This window comes from Cetorhinus maximus, chromosome 7, assembly GCF_964194155.1.
Source record: "Cetorhinus maximus chromosome 7, sCetMax3.hap1.1, whole genome shotgun sequence".
NCBI lineage: Eukaryota > Metazoa > Chordata > Chondrichthyes > Lamniformes > Cetorhinidae > Cetorhinus > Cetorhinus maximus.
The window spans coordinates 132572111-132586630 of record NC_135885.1 but is presented as its reverse complement, the minus strand read 5'-3'; the positions used below and the strand labels follow the sequence as shown (position 1 = coordinate 132586630).

The window sequence follows — 14520 nt, the reverse complement described above, 5'->3', positions numbered from 1 at the left end:
GATCTTCACATTGCCCCTGTGGATGTCTGACTCCTGTTTGGCAGAGGGCAGCTCGCTTGCGCTCTGTGATCAGGGTCCTATCATGGAGACGCAGGCGCGAAACTTTAATTGCACCTGATCCTTTGTCTGCCTTCAGCACCTGTCCCCTTCAGGACCACACCATCACTGGATGCAGATGCTGAAGAGATGGGGGCCAGCCCCACCTCAAAGGTGCTGAGAGCACACAGAGAGAAAGACGGAACTCTGTGACGCCTGCCCACAACATTCTGACAGCAATGACAAGCACCGTCGAGGGGCAGGCATCACTAATATGTCCAGTGAGTGTGAAGCCGGACCATCACTTTGGTCTGAAGGTTACACGCTGCACAAGGAAAAGGCCCTGGACTGAGACACTTACCTTGATCTTGTGCAGAAGCCAAGGTTTCACATCTGAGTGACATGAACACTGCTCATCAGATCAAGGAGCCAAAGGCAGGGAGACATTCTTGGGAGTTTATTTGCAATAGTGAACATTATATACAAGTGATTAACACCCATGCCCAGGCTGTGCAGCTACATCTTCTTAACCTTCCTAACCCTGTCGCTACATCTTGGTGCTCCCCCAACATTCACAGCAGAGGCGGAGGCAGCCTGCTGACTGCTATAGCCTGTCTGTGGTGACCTTGACGGGCATCCTCGTGTATTTAAGACCGAGATAGATAGGTTCTTGATTGGTAAGGGGATCAAAGGTTACGGGGAGAAGGCGGGAGAATGGGGTTGAGAACCTTATCAGCCATGATTGAATGGCGGAGCAGACTCGATGGGCCGAATGGCCTAATTTCTGCTCCTATGTCTTATGGTCTTATGGGGGGGGCCAAGACTTGGAGGGCCCCAGCCTACTTTGGGTGTCCTGCTGTGGGCCAGCTGCACCTTCCCCGTTTTGTTGAGCTGGAGCTGCAGGGTCACAGGAAAAGGGAATTTGGATCGACCGGACATTCCCGGAGTTACCTGGGTGGATGGCCCTGGGGTGTCAAGCTGCTTGTACTCCTCCCTGTGGGTGCCCGACAGCCCCTGGCTGATTCCTTGAGGAGAAGGGGAAGCTGGAGAGAGATTGAACTGCCCTTCACCCCTCTTGTTTGACACTGCTGGAGGTCAACTATGGCATCAGCGATGGAGTTCAACCTATGCAGCAGAGCAAGACCGATGTCCTGGACCAAGATCTCCATGGTGGCTGCTATCCTGCCAGCATTGGCATGCTGGCGCTATCACCTCGGACTGAAGGTGGACAGACTCCTCCATCACCCTTTGCAATCTGAGGAGTGCACCAGACATCCCTTCCTGATATTCCCATGATTGCCTTTGCAGCTCCAGCAACTGATTGAGGACGGAGTCCAGAGGCTCATCATCTGACTCAGACTCAGCAGATTCCTTGCCTCCAGCAGTCCTCTGAGTGCTGGACATCCCTGTCTCTGCCTGCTGTGGAACAGATTATGTGGTGTTCTCGCCAGATTGTGATCTTGAGGCTACTGTACACCTTGATCCCACCAAGGAGTGTGTCGCTGCGCTGCTAGAGGGCGTGGGTGAGCGCGGTGATGGCTCTTCAATGGTGCTGCCCTCAGGGTCCTCATCCCAGGTGCTCTTGGCGCTGGGGTTGGAGTCATGGTTTCTGGAGGGCAAATTGTCAGATATGCCTAAGAGAGAAAGTGGAGATTATTAGCACTTGGCAGCTGCATTGAACACGGAACAGTGGACTCAGAGTAGCGTTGACAGAGGGATGATGTGGTGCAGGATCATCACGTGGGTGCTCACCACCGACCTCACCATCGCTGCAGGAATGGTCGATGTCCTCTCCTGCCAACTCTAATGCTCGACTCTCGAATGGAACGAGGACCTTGATGTCCAGCATTCCATCCATGGTCTGGGACCTCTCCTGGCGATTGTGCGTGATCTTGTCCTGCACAAAGACAGATGGAGAGAGTGTGAGTAAAGCGTATGATCAGCCAAATGAGAAGGATGCCACACATGCCTGTGTGCTGAGTCAAGCCATGGACAGGGTAAGGAGGCAATCTCCAGAGGAGATAAGACCAGGTAGAGATGTGAGCGTGTGTCTGTGAGAATGAGGGATGATGCCCTTGATCTGGCAGTGAGTGAGATGCCAGTGAATGTGTGATGCGCTGGTGAGTGGGTGAAATGAAAGTGATGAGATGTTTTACTTACCCTGGCAGCATGGTTGAGACCACTCTTCCGTTTTCTGCACTGGATGGCCGACCTCTTGTGTACAGCGTTGGCACTGACCACCTCTGCTAAGCTGGATGGACTGGTGAAACTGTTGGGCCTTCTGCAGCCAGAGAGGGGTAGATGACTTTGCGGCGGGCCTTCCCGGTGTCCAGAAGGTGTCCCGGGGATGTGTCACTAAATCAGGAGGCTGCAATGTTCCTGGTTCTCAGGAACATGTCTTCAATGAAGCAGTCCTGGGCAGAAAGCATTCAGAAGTGTGCGTATGGCTGCATGTGAAATGTGGTGCTCGGAGTGAGGAAGCGGCGAGGTAACAGCATGGCAGGCCAATTGGAGGCTGCCTGCCAGCGATCTGGCATGTTTCCCATGACTGCATAAGTTATGAGGCAGGAAGGGAATGATACGGCACAAAAACCTATCATTGTGGCCAGTGGGTAAAACAACTTTTTTCATGTCTGGTACCGCACTTAGTGCAAATCTGGGACGATTTTGTCCACGGTGTCAGGAGGTGGAGATCACATAGAGTTTGGAAACTTTGGAAAAGCTGCAGAGAAGACACAGCTCAGAAAGGCACATAAAAATGTTCAAAGCTGCTGAAAGCTGCTGAAAAAGGACAAGGAAAAGCAAACACACTGAAGGCAGGGCTGCAAGTAAAACGCTGGGTGAGTGAACATGAAAATAAACTTCCCCCTCCCAGCTCCTGTCGAAATGAAAGGCGATATATAGCAAAACGGGCTGTTTTTCGACTTGCAATGGCAAAACTATGAGCTGGCAACAGATTTAATTAACAAGCCGGAACCGATAATAGTAGCCACACTTGTAACACTGCTAGGGCGGGGACTGCTACAAATTGTATTCCACCTTAAATCTAACCGATGAACAAAGAAACCAGACAGCAGAGAATTTAAAAGCCTTGAATGAACGCTTTGAACCCTGAGTGAACATTACTTATGAACGCTACATATTCAACACGAGAGCTCAAGGTGGATAGGAAACCAGAGGTCAGTATGTGACAGCAGTAGCAGAGCTGGCTGAATCAAGTGAATTCAGACAGCTAAAAGATGACCTGATTAAAGATTGAATAATCTTAGGCCTGTGAGACCCATGAGTGAGAGCAATTCTACTGAAAGAGGAGAAACCTATGCTCAGGAACCTGACAGACGTTGTACAAATGTGGAGCTTGTAAAACGTCAGCTACAGCACATGTATGGCAGAGCAGACCAGGAAATACATTATGCTGAGAGGCATTCGGGATACAAATACTGCAGATGACATCATACAAAGGCAAAAAAGGATTGCCCAGCGTGGGGAAAGCAGTGTTTTAACTGCAAGCAGCTGAACCATTTCGCACACAAGTGTTTGGCTAGAAAGAAGGAAAACAAGCCTATACAGATGGCCACTGGAGAGATATCAGCAGAAGAGTCTGATGAAGCACTATACACCATACAACAGGTTGGTGCCATCAAGTCTATAGGTGATAAGTGATTTGTGACTGTTACAATGATGATCGTAGAAGGAGAATATAAGCAAACAAGAAGTGTCAGATAGACACTGATGCATCATACAACATCATGACCATCACAGACCTGTGTGAAGTAGCTCAACATGATGATCTAAAAACAAAGCCCTTGGAAGTAAGGTTGAGGCTATATGATGGCACGATACTCATACCGAGAGGACAAATTAGTCTGAGCCCAATGCAGTGGCAAGAAGGAAGATCTAGAGTTCCAGATCACAGAAGAGATGCAGCAGCCACTCAACTCAGCTAAAGCAAGACTAAAGCTTGGGCTGGTAACCCTGAATGTGCCAACAGTGATTTACAACGTGTCACGGCACACAAAACCATTGGCTGCTGAACAGATACGAGAGGAATAAAAAGATGTGTTTACAGGGTTGGGATGTCTACCAGGGGAATATCATCTAGAAGTAGATGAGAGTGTAAGACTAATTCAGCATCTGCCAGGAAGAGTTCCAACTGCCCTCAAGTCAAGCCTAAAAGAAAAAAAAGATGTAGTGATTGAAGATATAGCCTTTGCTACTGCCTATCAGGGGTCACGTGATTGTTCTTGTAGACTCCAACGAATGAGCCTTAAGTGCATGTAATCTGGGGGTGGGGGGTGGGGAGGGGTGCGTGGCTTTCTAGTCGAGATCTGGTTCAAACATATAGCTTCTGAAAGAGCTCTCTGTAACAAAGTTATCTGTTTCAAGTAGAAGACTGTCCGGTAGGTCAAGTCATAACATTTGGCGACGAGGATAAAATAGCTCCAATGCTGCACCCTGCCTTGTGAATGTGAGTACATCAGATCTTAAGAAAAGAAGAAAAGTGTACTCACCAGTCATGCCACTCTTCAGCAGAATTGATCCTTGTGACGCGACCATGGGAGACTGGAGCCAGTATGTAGAGTGTCTTGATTTTTATTTCGTGGCGAGCAACGTTACCGTGGAAGAGAAACAGAAAGCAATCCTTTGGTATATGTGGCAGCAAGACATACAATCTCATCTGCAGTCTGACAACCCCGAATGTGCCCAATTCTAAATCTCTTAATGAATTAGTAGACCTGAAGACGCATTTTCAGCCAAAGCCATCTGTAATAATGCAGACGTTTAAGTTTAACTCTAGAGTAAGGGCCCCGGGAGAGTCCATCGCAACGTACATAGCGAAGTTGAAGCAGTTGACTGAGCACTGCGACTTCAGAGACACACTGAATGATATGATGCTGGACCAGTTGGTTTGCGGAGTTCACGACGACGCCATTCAGCACCATTTACTCGCAGAAGTCAACATCAATTTGGAGCACGCCAAGGAAATAGCGCCAGCCATGGAAAGTGCTGCGAGAGACTCGCAGGCTTTACAGAATGTAGAACATGGAGCTGTTCTTCATGTGGGGTGGGAACCTACCGCCGGGTGTGGCACAAAAACCAGAGACACAGCAGCAAAGCGAGAAACTGTCTCTGCTGCTAGAAAAACATAAAGGTCTAGCGGAAGCAGCGACTCTGAGTTAATCTGTTAAAGATGTGGGGGTGACACGTGCCGGACACCTGCAGATTCAAGGAGACAGAGTGCCAGTCCTGCCACAAGAAAGGTCATGTAACAAAGCGATGCAGGGCAAAATTGAAAAAGCACATTAGGCAGCAGACTGAAATGATTGACGTGAATAATATAACAGAACCTGAAGCTGCCAAGAATGATATATATTCCCTGTACAATGTCACAGCAGCAAAAACTAAACCTATAACCATTATAATTCAAGTGAATGGGAAGCCATTGGTAACGGAGGTAGATACGGGAGCTTCAACCACAGTGGTGGGAAAGCACACATTTAAATAGCTAAATGAAGGTACCCAGCCCCTGATTCTGTAGCAAACCACAGCTCAATTGAAGTCACACACTGGAGAATCCATACAGGTAAAGGGCATCACCACAGTGCTTGTGTCTTTTAGGCAACAGACAGCCCAGCTTCCGATGATCATAGTGACAGGTGAAGGACCTAGTCTTCTGGGCTGAGACTGGTTACAAAAAATTAAGCTCAACTGGTCTGAAATATTTCACTTGAGAACAGGAGGAGTTCCTGAGCTGCTAAGGAAATATGACAGTGTATTTCGTGACGAATTAGGAAAGTTAAAACGCTTGCAAGCAAAAAGATATGTAGATTCTCAGGTGACACCCCGTTCCTGTAAGGCCAGACACCTGCCTTATGCCCTGAAGGAGAAGGTGGATGCAGAATTGTGCTGGTTAGAAAAGCTAGGCATCACCCAGCCAGTCCAATTTTTGGAAGGTGCAGCGCCCATAGTCCTTGTGGTGAAACCTGATCAAACGATACCAAATTGACCGTGAACAAGGCAGCTAAACTAGATGAATATCCTATCCCGAGGAGAGACGACTTGTCTGCAAAGCAAATCCTATACCAAACTGGACATGAGCAATGCAAACCAACAGTTGGAGCTGGATAGATGTCTAGAAGGTATGTAACCATCAGCACGCACAAGGGTCTGTATCAACATACCCTTTGGAGTATCGTCTGCATGTGCAATGTTCCAAAGGACTTCCCTGAGTAGTAGTGTACCTAGATGATGTTCTGATCACAGGATGAACTGAAACCAAACAATTGACCAACCTGGACGAGGCATTAAGAAGATTCTTGGAAGCTGGTGTACAATTAAAGAAAGAGAAATGTACATTCCAAGTGCCAGAAGTTACTTACCTGGGTCACTGGGTGGATGCCATGGGGTTGCATCCAGTAGAGGAGAAAGTGAGGGCAATCAAAGAGGCACTCTCTCCGTCCAGTGTAACTGAACTCAAGACTATTTTGGGCACGATCAATTATTATAGCCACTTTTTGCCAAACTTGTCAACAATGTTAGCACCATTATGCTTGTTAGTAAAAAAGAATAATCATTGGTCATGGAACTCGAAATGAGAAGAAGCCTTTGTGAAAGTTAAGAAGCTATTACATTCATCATGTCTACTGGTACATTATGACCCAACAAAAGAATTAATATTAACCTGTGATGCGGCTCCTTATGGTGTGGGAGCTGTGTTATGACACAGGATGGAAAATAGTTCTGAAAGGCCAATCGACAATGTCTCCAGAACCCTCCCTGCAGCCAAGAAGGGTTATTCACAACTAGAAAAGGAAGGTTTATCGATGATATTTGGAGTGAAGAAATTCCACCTGTATCTGCATGGAAATTTCACCATAGTGTTGGACCATAAACCATTAATGGGTTTATTCAGTAACAATAAAGCCATTCAACCAATAGCCTCAGCAAGAATTCAACATTGTGCTTCGATATCTGCATATGAATATACCTTTATGCACTGTCCTGGTTTGCATATGCAAATGAAGACACATTCAGCTGTTACCCATTATCAGATAGCATTGTACATTCTCCAATGCCCGCAACAGGTTGGGCTAGTACTGAATTTCTTGGACTCTTTGCCTCTGTGTGCGAAGCAAATAAGGAATTGGACAAACAGAGATCCAATTTTGTCAAAAGTCTGAGGCCTTGTATTGCAAATGTGGTTGAATTCACCAGTGTCTGAAGAGATGAGACCATTCCATGCCCGAAACACAGAGTTACGTTGACAAGATAGGATCTTGTTATGGGGATCAAGAGTTATCGTCTCTTTGCAAGGAAGAGAACCACTCTTGACAGAGCCTCACAGTGCACATCCAGGCATTTCAAAGCTATGTCTGGTGGCCGGGTATAGACAATGACATTGAAAGCATGGTCAGGCACCGTCTCCTGTGTCAGCAACAACAGAAGTTGCCTGTTTCAGCTCCACTGCATCCGTGGGAGTCACCTGGTCGACCCTGGGTTAGACTACATATTAATTATGTAGGTCCATTCTCAGGTACCATGTTTTTATTGATCATCAATGTGCATTCTAAGAGGATGGATGTGTATGATGTTAGATCACCGACATTGGGTGCAACTTCTGAAAAGCTGCATCAATGTTTTAGTATACATGTCCTACCAGAAGTCATCGTTTCGGATAATGGTATTGTTTTTACCAGTACAGAATTTCAGAGATTCGTGAGTTTAAATGGAATCAGACATATTAAAACAGCACTATTTCATCCCTCATCAAATGGATTAGCTGAAAGAGCTGTGCAAACTTTCAAATCTGGAATGAAGAGGTTATCCGAAGTTACTCTAGAAACTTGACTTTCCCGCTTTTTTCTCAATTATCGTACAACGCTACATTCAACTACGGGTTCAACACCATCTTAATTATTGGTGAAATGCTGCCTACATATAAGGTTAAGTCTGGTGTTTCCAAACTTAAAGTGGAAGGTAGGGAAGAATCAAAGTAATCAAAAATTGAATCACGATATTCATAGCAAAGCTCAAAGATTTACTGTAGGAGATACAGTTTTCATGCGGAATTTTGAAAGTGGAACTTGTTGGGTTCCTGGTACAATTGTCTCAGAAACTGGTCCCTTGTCCTTTCAGATGGAAGTGAAAGACGGAATTGTTCGAAAACATGTTGATCATCTTAGGAGTAGAGAGACATTACAACAACTAACTATCCTGCCTGCGATTAATATCGAACAATCAATCCTTGAGGTAACAGATCGACCTAGAATAGACATGCCCGATGTCTCTGTAGAGTTGCCTAACCCTGAAGTGCCGCTTTCTAATGATGTACCTGATGCTGCAGTTCCTGATCATGTCAATCCAGTGGGGTAAACCTCAAGTTGTAGAGCTATACTGCTCTAAACGAATAAGGAAACCAACTCAGAGACTTAACCTGACCTGTATATATGTATATTTGTGGGTTATTAAAATGTTCTTTGTAAATAGGAAACGTAAAAAACACTAAAGGGGGGGGAAATGTAGTGATTGAAGGTATAGCCTTTGCTACTGCCTATCAGGGGTCATGTGATTGTTCTTGGAGACTCCGACGAATGAGCCCTAAACGTGGGAATCCGGCGGGGGGTGGGGTGTGGCTTTCTAGTCAAGAATATGGTTCAAGCATGTAGCTTCCGAAGAGCTCTCTGTAATTAAGTTATCTGTTGCAAATAGAAACCTGTCTGGTTGGTCAAGTCATAACAATAGAAGAGCTGGAAAAGAAGGGAGTAATCAAGAAAGTGACAACTCCTACAGACTGGATTAGCAGCATGATAGCAGTGAAACACCTCCGAGCATGCAGCCATAGGATATAAATAAAGCACCAAAGAGATCTCACTACCCCATGCCAACCATCAAATGAATTTTGTTGCAACTTGCCAAGGCAAAGTTCTTTACTACCCAAGATGTGACGAATGGTTACTGGCAAATGAAGCTGGATGAAAGCAGTAGCTTTCTAACTACATTCTGGATGCCATTTGGGAGATACAGATAGTTGCGGATGCTGTTTGGCATTTCCACAGCTCCAGAAGAGTATCAACGCAGGCAGCATGAGATAGTCAGTGATCTTCCCGGAGTGAAAGCCATAGTGGATGATCTACTAGTCTATGGATGTGGAGACACAATGGAAAAAGCCATAGCTGACCATAATCAGAATTTAATGCAAATACTAGAGAGAGCTCGCCAGATGATACTGAAGCTGAACAAGAAAAAATTGCATCTGAAAGATGCCTGAAGTCAAGAACATAGCTCATGTACTGACAGCAAAAGGTCTTCGCCTGAATCCTGACAAGATGAGAGCTGTAGCATCGATGCAGCGACCAACAGATGTGAAAGCAGTGCAATGATTTGTTGGATTTGTGAACTATTTAGCAAAATCTTTGCTTAATTTGTCATCGGACCATCACTCAAGTTCACTGCCAAGGAGGCGCAGTGGTATTGGGACACAGAATGAGAAGCAGCGTTCACTAAAATCAAACCATTAGTGATGACAATGACAGTGCCGAAGTACTATGACATCAATGATGAAGTCACCTTGCAGTGTAATGCTCCAGCTTAGAGCCACCCAAATGCAGCAAGGACAGCCAGTCACATTTGCATCTTGGGTACTAATGCAAACTGAACTACGCTACGCTCAGACTGAAAAAGAGCACCTGGCTATTGTTTTCGCTTGTGAGCATTTTCTTTGATACTTGCTTGGGAGAGACAAAGTAACAGTGGAGTCTGACCACAAGCCACTTCAAAGCATTTTTCTCAGACCGCTACTATCTGCTCCAAAGTGTCAGCAAAAAATGTTACTTCTTTACAGAAATATCTTCTGAACATGACATACAAGCAAGGGAAACAGATGTACATAACAATATGCTGTCGTGAGCAGCCCTCCCCATGAAGAAAGTTGAGGATGCTACAACAGAATGTGAAGCCTTCCAGATTCAACATGAAGCAGCAGCCTGACATAATCTGGGTTCATCAACCCAGCAGAGATATTGGGCAGAATTTTGCCCTCGGATGGCAGGCGGACAGCCAACCCCCGCCGCCGAAATGGGGCCTGCCGCCATTTTGAGTGGGCGGGCCAATTAAGGCCCGCCCAGCGGCCTGCCCGACAGGAAGCGCTATGCGCTTCCTGTACGGGGTGGGGGAGCGAATCCCCATCTGTCAAAGTGTGCTCTTTTGCGCACACGCGTGAAGGAGTGCACTGCTCCCTGAGACAAAGTCCTGTCTCAGAGAGATTAGTGACAGGTTAGAAAAATAATCAAAAAATAGAAAAATTAAAAAATTATTAACATGTCCCCCTCATGTGACAATGTCACATGAGATGGGACACGTTAATAAAAATGACATAAACTTTATAAAAATGGACATGAAACCTCATCCCGCCAGTGGATGAGGTTTCATGTATTATCAGAAGCCCGCTGGGGCTCCTGGCCTGCCCGACAACCTTAAGGTTGGACAGGCAGGTCTTTAATTATCTTAATTATCCTGTCAATGGCCTTAATTGGCCATTGACAGGTCAGCGGGCGGACAGCTGATTTCGCTGTCCGCCCGCCTTCCTAAAAATTTAAAGGGACCGGGATGACGTCAGGGGTTCCTCCCCCCACCCCCAAATTGCCGAAGGGAAAATTCAGGCCATTGAATCTGACAGGGGGGGGTGCGGGGCGGTGGTGGTGCGTGCTCTCGAAGATGGAAAGGACCAGCAGCCTGTGATGGAAGGTAAAGAGAGCGCTTCAAAAAAGCTCTCCAATTTTTAAAAAGTTTAAATAAAAATTAGCATTTATAGCCAGACCCGCACTGTGTGGGGGAAGTCCCTCTAGGTGGCCTGTGGCTGCTATAGCGCCCAGGCAGGGAGGAAGTACCTCGAGGTCTGCCTGAAGTGCTGGGACCCTGTTACCGGGAGGATGCCTCCAAGTGACCCAGGCTGGTCCCCAATGCCTCTGGGAACAGAAAGAGGCTATTCAGCCCATCATACCTGTTCTGGCTCTATGGTAGCGCTATCAAAGTAATCTCATTCCCCTGCTTTTCATTCTTCTCCTGAAATCCATCAGCCCTCCCTCCTTTCAAAATACAAAGTGGGGAGTGAAATCTCTCACCTGTTCACCACGTTTAAATGGGGAAGGAAATCGAGCAGAATCCTTTCCCCGCTTTAAATCACTACTCTCTCTTTCTTTGCGCTCTTTGGGCCTTTCCGTTATCCACCTACTCTTGGTGCCCCCATTTCAATATATGTTAATGAGGGCCATTGACACTGCAGCTTCCAAAACCTGGCTGCACACTGGTGGTGCATTCACTGTAACCTCGACCGAGGATTCTGAGCCTGAAGATTCTGCCAGAGTTTAACAAATGATTTTTGCAGCTGTGGAACACTTTCGCCTGTCTTCCTTCTTGTTTGTCTTGGCATCCGGCCTTCGCAGGCCCGAGCGTGTTTCTCACTGGGCTTTTGCAGGATCAGACCACAGGCAGACCTTCAGCCCCTACCCATCATTGGGAGGATGCAGCAAGGGAAGCAAAGGCAGCTTTTCAGGAAGGATGCACCCCACCAGATATCACCACCATTAGAATGTAGTGGCAGCTGCACAGTTGATATGAGGACTTTGCTCAGGAGTGGTGCAAATGAAGAGTATGCTTCACCGAAGAGAGAAAATGCAGAGTAGCTCTGCAACCTACTGCAATACAACATCTAGCTTTACTCATCTGGCCCCACTGCTCTCTCTGTGGCTGCAAAAAGCATCCACCACACCACGTTTATGACAATGGCTCATTTCAAGCAACTGCAGGCCATCTCTGTAGTATCAGCCAGGATGCAGTACGGCCTTGCACTCACATGCAATCCAAACAAGCCTTAAAAGTAATATAAGATGAATAATTTAAGAAGTTCAATTACTCGCACCTACTTTCAATGTTGTGAGCCGACACATCTAGCACTAGAGGCAAGTGTCAATGGTGCACCTAGCGCAGGAAAATAAAAATTGCGATGGACTATGCTGGCGGGTGGGGGTGGGTGGGTGGGGTGCGGGGTTGGCAGTGGGGTGTGTGAGGAGAAGGTACCATGACTCTCTAGTCAGAGGAGAAAGGTGTCCATTTGCCTCCTCTGTATGTGATCCAGAAGTTCAAAAAAAAATTTTACCTGAGGCTCAGGGCTGGATCTGGTCAGTGCACCAGCTTTGAGTTTGCGTAGCTCCCCAATGGCCCACCAGGGCTGGGGAAGTGGGACCTTTCAGCCTGGAATCCCAGATCTGATGCCACTGACCTTGTCTGCAGTGAGTGGAGATCCTGCGGGAATTTCTGGGGAAGAACCCTACATCCTCTCTAGTGATGTTACCAGGCAATGGTAAATTGCTGCAACAACAAAATAGCAGTGGAGATCTTGAGAGGAAATGCACATGCTTGACTGTATCTGTCTCACTGTGGTGAATTATAGGAATCCTAGAAGAGTTTGGATCACCACTAATGTGTTTTTTAAGTCGGTAAATGGAGGTTCACATTTTCAGAATGGGAACTGACGCTCTAGTATTTCCTTCCTGCCCCAACCTCTTAAATACTCTTCTCTCCCTCAAGATTATAACATGATAAAACACCCGATAATCTTCCTCCAGAATAGATTGCTCTTAAAATTTAATTCTATGCTCTTGTCCCTTTCAGGAAGCCTCACTGATCAAGCGCTAACAAGATGTTGGCAAAAGAATATGGAAATCACCATGGAGACAAATTAAAGTGAACTTCCTCTTGAAAAATCTCAGGATGGAGGCTGCTTAACCAGATCTGCAGGAAACAGCCTCTGTTGCAGATGCCCTCTGAGAGAGTCTGAACTAAAGCAGGCGGTTGTGTTAGGTTTGTGTGTACCCCAATCACCGGAAGCACAGAAGAGGAAAAAGGCATAGAGCAAGCAAGGTATTTTAATCATTCCTCTTACATAGCATGTGCAAACTATGCTACCATAAATTTTATAACGTCCCGTGTAATTTTTTGATTCAAGATATTCAAAGATATAATCAAGCCTCCTCGGACATATCTTTTTCTCCTTGATGCCTGTTATTTTTAAGGCATTAAACGGCCTGCTAAGCCGCAATATGATGGTCAGGGAGCACATGCTTATGATGAGCCAGAGGTGCCATATTGATGAAGACCAAAAAAAAAACATATGATGACCATGCTTGCAATAGGTGTTGGCTCCTTTGCAGATGGAGTTAAGGGGCCTAACACCAGTGTGCAGCCCCCACTGCAGGATTTGTTTGGCCTGCGACACCCAACGCATACTGCATTCAGAATAAAACAGACCTACATGCTGACCAAGATGGTGATGTTAAAGGGACCTCATTGCATGCAGGTAAAAATTCCTGTTAATACTGGAATTCCCTTCAGATATCAGGGCAGAAGATAACTTTGCTCTTATTTATTGTGGAGTCTGAGCTGTGATCTAACAGTCGTACATTTTTTCCACTGTTCCACTTCCTTTGTTTTGTGCAGGACTCCTGTTATTGGATTTTGATGAATGATGACATTCTCCATGCAGTGTAATGACCTCAACTGTTAACTGCCCTGACGCAGTCTATCCCTTGACCATCAATTGCCAGCAATAAAAAAAAATGACCTTCATTTCTTGCCACATCCTGGAATCTAGCTTAGATCAGAAGCGGTGAAAATTCTGCTGATTGCTCTTTGCACAATTCACTTCAGCTATGTATGTGAGAGAAACCCCAAAATGAGGAGCCTTAGATGTTCTGGATTTATTTCATTTTTATTCAAATGAAAGCACAGTCTGCTGGGAGAGAGGGAAAAGGCAGACGGGTCTGAAAAATGATGTTGATAGATGTAGGTTTCAGAGGAAGGTATGTGTCGCTGTTTTTACAGCATTCACTGTTCTCCTGTATTCAGTAATACCAACAAAATCAGCTTTAGCTAACGTTTATAATGATGTTAGGCTATAGCTGAGAAGAAAGAGGTACCAGGACTTATTTATTAAAACAGAAAAATGAGGCATTCTTACACGCAAAGCTACAAAAACAGAGTAACTTATAAAATGAATTGCTAAAGCAATTTTTGTACTCCTGCAATTGTTCTACAAAAAAAAACACTTGAGACAATCAGAAAATAAGGACAAAGTGCTGTTCTGGATGCTATACATAATTCTCCCACATCCTGGGCTGTGGTTTATTACATATTGATGGTGGTTCACAGCTCATGAAGGGGTCAAAGCCACAGTAAAGGGTCATCGGGTCTTGAAAACTAGATCAGGATGCTGAGTCAAGGGCCTGGATTCTCGTCTTGGGCTTAGGAAATGCAAATCGGGCCCATTCCCGACTTTTGCAATCCCAGCCTGCCTCCAAACCCCATTCCCGCCGTACTTCTGTCTCTTAGAGTTATGGATAAGGAGTGTGGGGGGAGGCGGGGCTAGGTTTTGCGAGCTGTGGTGCAGTGTAGGAGGAGTGTGGATCTGGAGGCCGGCTGGTTAGAAGG

At 46.0% G+C, this 14520-nt stretch overlaps 1 long non-coding RNA gene across 1 annotated transcript in view; it reads left to right on the top strand.

Moving 5' to 3' along the window:
* LOC144682507 (uncharacterized) overlaps positions 1-13733 on the top strand; it is a 40531-nt gene extending 26798 nt beyond the window's left edge. Inside the window, exons 2-3 of the long non-coding RNA XR_013577061.1 lie at positions 12706-12954; positions 13531-13733. This is a non-coding gene — a long non-coding RNA (uncharacterized LOC144682507). The remainder of the gene's footprint in view (positions 1-12705; positions 12955-13530) is intronic.
* Positions 13734-14520: the final 787 nt, after the last annotated feature.